The 9,986-nt window shown below is 34.8% G+C and overlaps 1 pseudogene; it reads right to left on the bottom strand.

Annotated features, from left to right (window-relative positions):
• Window positions 1-5,752: 5,752 nt before the first annotated feature.
• Window positions 5,753-5,851, bottom strand: LOC150105163 (U6 spliceosomal RNA; annotated as a pseudogene).
• Window positions 5,852-9,986: the final 4,135 nt, after the last annotated feature.

Raw genomic sequence — 9,986 nt, 5'->3', positions numbered from 1 at the left:
ACTACGAGTGGCATAACCACACACACACACACACACACACACACACACACACAAAAAAAAAACTAGACACACATGCAGTTATGATGTCGGGCTTTCCTGATAGAGTTTAATAGATCTTTTAGTTTATATTTTTGAAAAATATCAATTCCATAAGTGTGCTAAATAATTATAATTATACACGCATAACTAAATAATTATACACGGATTATTTTCCTCAGCAAATAGAGTATATGACTTCCTCATCAGAAATTCTACCACCAAGTTTCAGCAACTATATTATTGCATGTAGACGAATACTGAAGTTTTGATTACAGTTTGGCCAATTCTTCTATGGCTCAAATTGAAACGATATGCGACTGAAAATATTCAATCATACCAGTCATATTTCAGATGGGTTCCTTTACTAATATTTTTAACTTGAATCTTAGGTATGGACGGTGTTTTAGATTCTCTTTCAGTTTGGAACATTTATTTTTATTTTTAAAACTAATTAAGGAAGGAATTATTAGGATCCCATACTCAATAAATTCTCACCTAGAAAAGAAAAAATATAGACCTCGGAAGAATCCCAGATAATAAAGAAAATGGAGAGGAAAATCCTACCCAGAATTCCCAGATTAACCAATCTTTAGCAGACTCATCGCTTTCCGTGATGTGTTAAAGATTACCAATTTTCGTGGGTGAAAATAACATAAAAATAATAATGTGCAATAAACGCACTAAGCTATCCTAAGTTTATTAACAACACAAGTTTATTACATAATTTCTTGTTCCCTATTCCTCGTTCTACGTTTTAGGCCTAACGGACCGACAAGACAATCAGGTTTTTGGGCGGAAAAGCTCCACTTCCGTTTCAGCTGGATGAAGCACCTTTATGCCTTTTCCCATGTTTTACTTTTATCCACGTGAGTATTCTTTGGGCTTACAAAAATTCCAATTGGAATGCTCTTGGCCATTTCTGTGCTAATTGAGATTACTGCTTCCAGTTTTTTTTTTTTTTTTTAAGAAACATTTATTCATTCTGCATCCTACTTTCATTTCTCTTCCTTTATCTAGACCTTGAATCTTTACGAAGTGTGCCAAGGTTGTTCGAAAGAGAAAAAGCGAGTATTATAGCTGTCCTTTATATCCCATCTCTGACTGGTTTTCCCTTTCAGTCCTTTCCGACCGTAGGTGACTTTGTAGGCATTGCCCACAAAGAATTCCTGGTGAGATTTTTACAGGGTAGTTCATGCTTTCTCCAACCCCCCAATTTTATCCGGGCTCGAGACCGGCATATGGCTGGGAGGTATTCATGACTGTAATCCATGTGTGTTCACGGGGCCGGTTTGCCTGTTCTGGGGGACGAAAATCCCGAGTTTCTCGGTGGGAAAAAAAAAAAAAACTACCACCGTATGAGACCGGCTAACTCACCTTTAGTCGAAAGAGACCAGATAAAGGGTTTCCTCACGTCGTAGATGGGAATCGAAGACGATCAACAAGATCTTGCAAACCTCCCTTCCCCGGAAGTAACATATATATATTACTCCCTTCCCCGGAAGTAATATATATATATATATATATATATATATATATATATATTCATAATTCACGCGCGCGCGCGCACACACATACACATATATAATGAATTCGCAAACAGATATCAAAATAATTGATTAATTGTTACACTTTTCACAATATATATATAAAAAAAAAAATATATATATATATATATATATATATATATATTTTTTTTTTATTTTTATTTTTCCTTTTTTTATTCCGGAAAGCAAAATATTGTAAGACAATCCGATGATTTGTGTAATAGACGTCTTTGATGCCATTTTCATGTAAGGAAGTTTAAAGGTGTCCACCAGCGCCCCCACACCTACCTAATCACTATTTGAAGAGCATTCATTCACATCCTGCATTATAGAATTAGATAATACATCACATAATGCAAATAACAAACGCTAAATGAATGCTAGAAATATTGAAATTATTTAATTCATCTGTTTTTTGCTTTTTTTTTTTTTTTTTTTTTTTTTTTTAAGGGCTATTCGATTTTAAATGTGATCTTGGACTAGCAGTTTTCTCATTTCGACATTGCCGCATGCGTGCTACTTTGCGTCACTATGAAGTATATGATTGCAGCACTTTAATTTTAAATTGCTTTACCCAAGCAATATTATTATTTCTTTCTTTTAACTTTCCTAACAACAACAAATGAATAATTTCCGTTAGTTGGAACTCATTTTTAGTGTCAAAAGCGGCAATATAGTAAAATTAGCCGCATTCTAGTATAGTACGCCCACACTTTGTAGAGCTTACTTGGCGACTTGCCAAGAATAGTCGATTCATGCTGAAGGAGAGAAAGAAACGAAAGATGTACGAATTGGTCGCGGAAGCACGTGTTTTCTTGTCTGTTGCCGTACTAGTAATGGCTTGATTTTTGCTGTCGCTTTTTTGCATTATTATTATTATTATTATTATTAATTTGTATGATGGATCCAGCACAGTCAACAAGCTCTGTTGTTAAACGTTTCAGTAGTTCTTTCTTGGAAAAGAATATTGAATAACGTGCTTGTCAGCACATTTTCTGTGTAACAGAATCGTTAAAAGGCAGTCTCCTTGTTCCCCTTTCTCAAGTCAAAAAACGTGCAAGTGCAATTGTGGGCGTATCGAAGTCGACTGTTAAAAGAATTCGTAGGGAATGAAAAGATGAAGGTAAGATAAAATTTAAATCTCCTAAAAAAATTGCCAGAGAAAGAAAACCATGGAAAACTTAGCTTTGAATGATTTTGATGGAGACGTTATAAGAAGAACTATTCACGAATTTTACGTGGTCGAGAAAAGAGTGCCAACTGTTTCTAAATTGATTCTTGCGCTTAAAGAAAAAATTAATTTTCTTTGGAAAAGAGAAACTTTAAGGAAAATACTTCATGAAATCGGATTTTGTTTTAAAAAGTCCCAGAATAAAAGGAAACTTATCATGGAGCGAAGTGACATTGTTTTATGTGGAACGCAGTATTTGAGAGCAATAAGACGTTTTAGGAAGGAGAAAAGACCGATTGTGTATCTAGATGAAACTCTAGATTGAGAGTAATTTAACTTATGGAAAATGTTGGTAATCTAAAGAAGAATGTGGAGTGCTACAAACCGGAAATGCCTCGTGGCGCATAATAATTTTGTGTGAGGGTGGAGAAATGGTTTTTTTTTTTTTTTTTTTTTTTTTTTTACTGAATTCAAACTTACTATTCAAATAACATTTCTCATTCCCCAGATATGCGAAAAATTGAATTGCTTAATTTGGTCAAAAGACACTCGCCCACAACTAAACTATTTAAATTCGACACGATGTTCAAAGAGCTTGGATTTCTAGCTCTACCACCATATCGTTGTGATATTAATGCTATTGAGTATGTTTGGGCAGAAGTGAAAAATTTTATTCGCCATCGCAACATAACTGGGGATATTGACATATCGAAACTTTCAGAACAGGCGATTGAAAGTATTACAGTTCAAAATTCTAGCAAATATTGCTCCAATGTCACCTCATTGGAAAATATGTATTAGGACAGAGACGAAATTATCGAAGAATTATGCAAACCTTTGGTGATCAGTTTAAGTGAAAGTGATGGCGATTCGGACACCGATTTAGATGTCTATGAAGATTAAAAGGATTTGATAATGGTATTTTTTTCCAACCTTTTTTTGTATGGGTTTGTTAAAAGAATTACAACAAGTCATAAATAATTAATCGGTTTAGGACATTAAAGTTTCTCAGTTCTTTCAACTGTAAGTTTAGAATATCTAAGTTCATTTGAAAAAAAAAAAAAAAAAATTTATCTTATACAAAATAAAAACTTTCTTAAAAATAAATTTCGTTAAATTTTTGTTTTATGCTATACCCTTTTTATTTTGCTAATACTCTACGTATATTTTTCCAACTGTTATACAATCAAAATAGTTGCCACTTTAAAAACTACAATGTATTTAAAAGAAAAGCTAAATTGTCCGACCTGTAATAATAAACAAACTCATCCCAGAAGACGGATTTATTACCCTATTAGCGGAATGGATTCTCCTTCTTGGGACATGTACAGAAGTGTCGAAGGGTCTCAAATCGTGGGCGTACTATATCTCCTCTACTCTTCTCCATATACCTAGCAGACCTCCCCATCCAATCACCAACCATGACTGCACGCTATGCCGATAACAGTCATCATAGCTAGATCCCTCAGACCAAAACTCGCAACCAAGAAACTTCAAATCTCAATCAACATCCTAGAAAGCTGGTACAGTAAATGGTGAATAGCAATTAATCCAGCAAAAGTACCGCAGTATTATTCAGTAGAAGAAAATAATATATATATATATATATATATACTTGAACAAGAGAGTAAGAAGTAAAATAGTGTTGAGGTGCTTTTTAAACAGAAACAGCTGAGTGTGTAGTCATTGAGGATGACAGAATGAGATAAGTGTTCCAAAGAACAAAAGCAGATGCAGTAAAAGACGAAGAAGAAAAGTTGGTTTGGTAAGTTTGAAGCTGGACAGTAAATGGATGTTGACCATCAGCTGGTTCTTAGTTTGGGGGGAAAAAAGCGGATCAATGACGGTAGACATTTCAGCAGAAAGTTATTATTATTATTATTATTATTATTACGTGACACCTCCAGGGAGTTCAAAGACTCATCGTGGGTGGGCACACTACTCTACTTCGCTAAATACATCTCATCCTCTCCACTACTACTACTTAATTCTCCAACTACGACACCACTATCATCAACGCCATCTATCGCCCATCATCACCAACAATAGTATTTTTTGTCTGTAAACTGCGTGTGTTCTGAAAGCCGATTTGCTACTCCTAGACATTGCCTTAGACTTAGCTGGTTACAATGGTCCTGTGCAGAAACACAATATCTAAGAGAGAGAGAGAGAGAGAGAGAGAGACTGGAATGAATCTGTCGGGGGTTATCAACTAATCAGTTTATCCTCTTCTGGTTAGCGTGAAATATTTTTATGAAGATTTTGGTGCACAGTCCCATATTTATGTAATTGTACACTGACTGATGAGAAGAGGTTATCCACTAATAAAAATACAAAATTAATAGAAAAAAATCCTTACTCTATCCCCGGTACTAAAGTACTACAACCTTTCGCAGATGTGAGTTACGTAAATTAAAAAAAAAAAAAAACTGTCTCTCTCTCTCTCTCTCTCTCTCTCACTCACACACACACACACACACACACACACACACGTATACACATTAAAAAGTTCATTGTATGAATACTGCTTATAAGTATATAACCATAAGTAATCTACAATTCATATTTCAGGAAATGCCTCCAGGCGGCCACCTGACTAAATGAAAAGATATTACTATTATTACGTGACACAACCAAGGAGTCCTGCAACTCATAATGGGAAGGAACATTACTCCATTATACACAACCTACCATCTCCTCTACTTCAAACCATCTTCTTCTACTCCAACTAATTAATGGTAGTCTTTGGCTGCTATCTGATTGGGATGGAGATCAACACACTTCCTCAGTCGCAAAAAGTTATTGTAAAATGGCGTCGCCTACTCCCAATGGATAATAAAACGAACCGATAATATACAAATAAAAATATACGGATAAAAAGGTTGAATAAAAGGCTGCTTTATATATTGATTGTTCATTGTGTCTCTGTCATGATGGGCAAAAAATAATCAGAAAAAATTCTGCAAAGAATGATGAAGGAATTGATATTAATCAATAAAAAAATGTGGAACGCTTCACGTGTCATCCTTGCGCATGGGCCATGCTAATCTTCTCTGTAGCGTTCCAATTTTAGTATATGTACTGCCGAAGCAAGTACGCAATGAAGATAGTCTTCAATAGTATTCACATAGTCGGGATAACATTTTACTAAATTTTAAATTTATAAACTAAGTATATAAATTTATAAACATAATGACAATATTATAAACTTTTTAATATATTTAAAATAATACTGTATATGAATTGCCACAAGATTTATAATAAAACATAAATTTTTTCATATTTTATCGAGCAAAGAAACCAGGCAAAACAACTGAATCTGGTTGACAAAATTAAGTGCACAGTGTTTTAAGTTGACGTCAGAAAGTTTTAAGGTGACGTCAGAAATGACGTCACCTTAAAACGTGGCAAGTTCAAGTTAATTGGCTGTTATCAGTTACGCTTGAAGATATACTGGAGTTCCCCTCCCCACTCCGCGGTCAACCCCAGTCCGAAAATATTAAACGGAAAATTCCAGAAATAAACAATTTATAATTACATTGGCAAATATTTCAAGCCGAATGTTTGTAGAAACTATGAAAGTTTCGTAAGTTGACCTGAGAGAATACAATCCTGTCCATCCCCGAGTTGACTTAGCTTGCACTACCTAGTAGCTGAAGGCAACTCGGTTAGACTGAGGATTGTTTTCTCTTAAGGTCTCGGGTCAGCTTACGAAACTTTCATAGTTCCTAAAAACATTCAGCTCTGAAATAATGTGGGATCTAATATCCACTTTGCCGATGTAATTTTGTATCGCCGAAATGAAGCCGTGCGCCTTTTTCTTTTAGTAACACACAAGATCCCAGAGGTAGTTCAACACCAGGGCAACTCGTTGTAAAGGTGGAGAAAGCTTCCAGACAATTGAAGCCTTTAAAAATTCACGAATATCAGGAATTGAGCGCTGTTCTGAGTATTGTACTCTATTTACTCGAATATAACTCGCCCTCACGTATATTTCGCACCCCTGATTTTATTTTACGAAAAAAGAAATTTAAATTAAACATTTAAATTTCTTTAAATATAGTTCGAGCAGGATAAAAGTTTAAAATTTTAAGAAACAGTAAATGCTGTTATGGCAATTTCAGATATTTTGGAATTCGGTTGAAGAGAATCAGCATTTCAACTAAACAACCGATCTTTTGTTAATACTGCATCAATCACATGCATAGAAATGGAAGCACCGGTAGAGGAAATGTGGGAGTGAGAGCATTGACTTCTACTCGATCTTGGATTGCGCGAGGGGTGTGTGTGGCGGGGGGGGGATTAATATTATGAGACTTGTTGTGCAACTGGATTTTGAGACCTTGGGACGTGATTTCGCTTGAAATAATTAATTTAATTACAGAAGAATTGTCGAAAAAGATTCAAAGATATCGCGTGATGAAGGTGAGCGGCCGATCGCGTAAATAACATTGATAATTAAAATTTAAATGCATTCATTTTATAAAAATTTGAGCAATTATAAATTATAATGAATAGTGAGGATTTAATTATAAACGTCAATTTATTTTTTTCCTTAAAAACTTCACTTTCAGAAAATCCCAGCATATATCTCGTACCACGAATTTTTATATATTTATAGCGTATTATATATTCGAGTAAATACGGTAGTTCCCAGTTGTGTCTGCTCCTATAACACCTTCAAGTTGGAGGTGTTGACGCTATCTCGATCTTCCTTCCCGATCAGCGTTTAACCCACAGGTATGTCTAGTCCTTTCGCAGTTGAAAGTTTTTCTGTCCCCCAGGTTGGGGTTGATCTGAACAAACCCGGACTGCGAAGGCCAACATCGAGGTGGTCCCAAGCCCTTTTCAGGGCGGGGTCTTCCGGGCCAGTAATCTCCCTTCTTTTCCTGGTTATACTGTTCTGGGTTTGCTCGGCAAACTCATTCCTCTATAGAATTGTCTTCCACATAGTCTTTAGATTTATTTACACTTGTTAAATTTGCTTAGTCTCTCCTTTTTTTTCCTTTTCAGGATTTTTCCTTTTTTAAAGTGAAAAATCAACGACCGTTTTAGAAGAACCCCTGGGGGGTCAACAGCTAAAACAGGTCAGCTGAGGCCTCATTCATCTACTCTACTACTATGCACTCTATCTTTATTTCCTCTCCTACTATCTGCTGACTCTCAGCCTATCTTACTCCACAGGCCAATGATGAGATACGTTGAACTCACAAATTATTATTAGTTCTCGGTTATCAAATCGACTGTCGCGGTGTCATCAGGTGGCTCAAACACAAACACTGAGATGCAGTGTTTGTGTTTGAGGCACCTGATGACCCCAAAGCATAAGAGCAGCGATGCTGGCATTTCGGGTATGCTTAAAGAGAAGCCGTAAAGAGTTTTCTTTTAAATGAAAAAGATGAAAGTTCTCGACTTCATAAAATAATAAATAAATAAATAATAAAACTTGTGCTGAGATTCCATTTACATTCAGATAACTTTATTGCAGTATGTTATTATAAGTATTCTATTTTATTATTAGTTATTGTTGTTAATCTCTTACTGTGTCTAATTTGTGTAATAACTGATCACATTTATCCCATCTAAAACGCGAGCAATTCAGAATTCAGAATTTAAACGGAATTCCTGGTGTATCTCCGTTTTGGAAACAACAGTCCATTCAGAATAATAAAGTTGAAAAACTTGATTATTCTGAATGGACTGTTGAAAAACACACACAGTTACCAGAATTCATTAAAATACTACCAAATATTGGTATCTTTACCAAGTATTTTTATATTCATAAAAATACTTGGTAAAGATACCACGTTATATATGTTAAATCTTTAACATATATAACTTGGTATCTTTAACATATATATATATATATATATATATATATATATATATATATATATATATATATATATATATATATATATATATATATATATATATGTTAAAGATACCAAGCTATTTTAAACCTGGTTTTACTCCACTTCCCAAGTAAGCAAACAGAATGCAAAGCACATTTCCTGGAGAACAAAAACTGATTTTTGATTCAAATTCAAGGGGAGAGCGCGAAACGCAGTCCCCAACTAACAAAAATTCCACACTCCATCTAAGGGTGTAACAAAGGTCCCCCCTTTAAACAAAAAATTTCTTCAAGAGAAATTTTTTCCTTTTGAAGTGTTCCACTTTCCTCTTATATACGGGGCTCCCCTCCCCCCACCTTTTTTGTACTTTCCTTCCCCTTTTTCCCTCTTTTTTTTTTGTATTCATTATCCATATACTCATAACTGATGTACTTAATTTCTTTGGTTTTAACTTCTCTTTCCTTTTCTAACCTTGCGGAAATTTACCTCGGATTTAACCTTAACTACTTGTGATTTCCTTTCACAGATTACCTCCTCATGTGATGATTTCTTCACTTTATTTACGGGAGACTCACGATTCCTCTCTTGAGACTCATTTCTCTCTTCCTTAAGTAATTCTGGAATTTTTCCTTTCCTTGTAAATTGTCTCCTTCCCAATAGGTATATTTCTTTCCTCATTAGAACGTCATCAGTCTCCTCGCCCGAAAATTGTGGGAACACCTGCTCTGGGTTAATGTAACGAAAGAATTCCCTGTCATCCATGCCTAAATTACTGGAGGGTTCAGTCATACTTGCATCCAATTTACACTCTAAAATTCTCAACAAAACTTAACTAAATTTGTACCTCTCAGTTGTCTGATCTGCTACCAAAACCAACTTGTTGTAAATAGCTTGTAATTAAGATTTAATTAGCTAAACTACATCCTGCCAACTGCGCCATTTATGTTGTGACCTATTCTTATTCTATTCTATTAACTTTCTTATACTTTATATCCTACTGGCTGCGCCATTTATGTTGTGTCCCATTTTACGATTTTTATTCTATCTAGTAATTCCCTCTTATCTATGTTCTTCTATTATCTACGCACGAAATATCACCAAAATTTTAACTAATACTTAAGTTATTTCTCCCCTTGGTACCCCTAATATTTGTATTTATACTGCGCCTTTTGGGATATTTAGTTTGAGATATTATGTACAAAAACAAGGAGAAAGAACTCAAATATGTCTGAAAGTGTAACTATGTTGCAGTCGTGACACTTTATCTCGTTTCTTAACATTAATTTCCCCCGTGATTAGGTACGTAATTTTTCAAGTGGTGCATTGGACAGCAATTTCAGACAACTCTTTTATCATTGAACAAAGGTTTATTAAATT

Source organism: Typopeltis vanoorti, chromosome 7 (genome assembly GCF_054136105.1).
Source record: "Typopeltis vanoorti isolate ZY-2024b chromosome 7, IOZ_Tvanoo_1.0, whole genome shotgun sequence".
Classification (NCBI taxonomy): Eukaryota; Metazoa; Arthropoda; class Arachnida; order Uropygi; family Thelyphonidae; genus Typopeltis; species Typopeltis vanoorti.
Note: the sequence above shows the minus strand (reverse complement) of the source record. Positions and strands in the feature narration are given on the sequence as shown.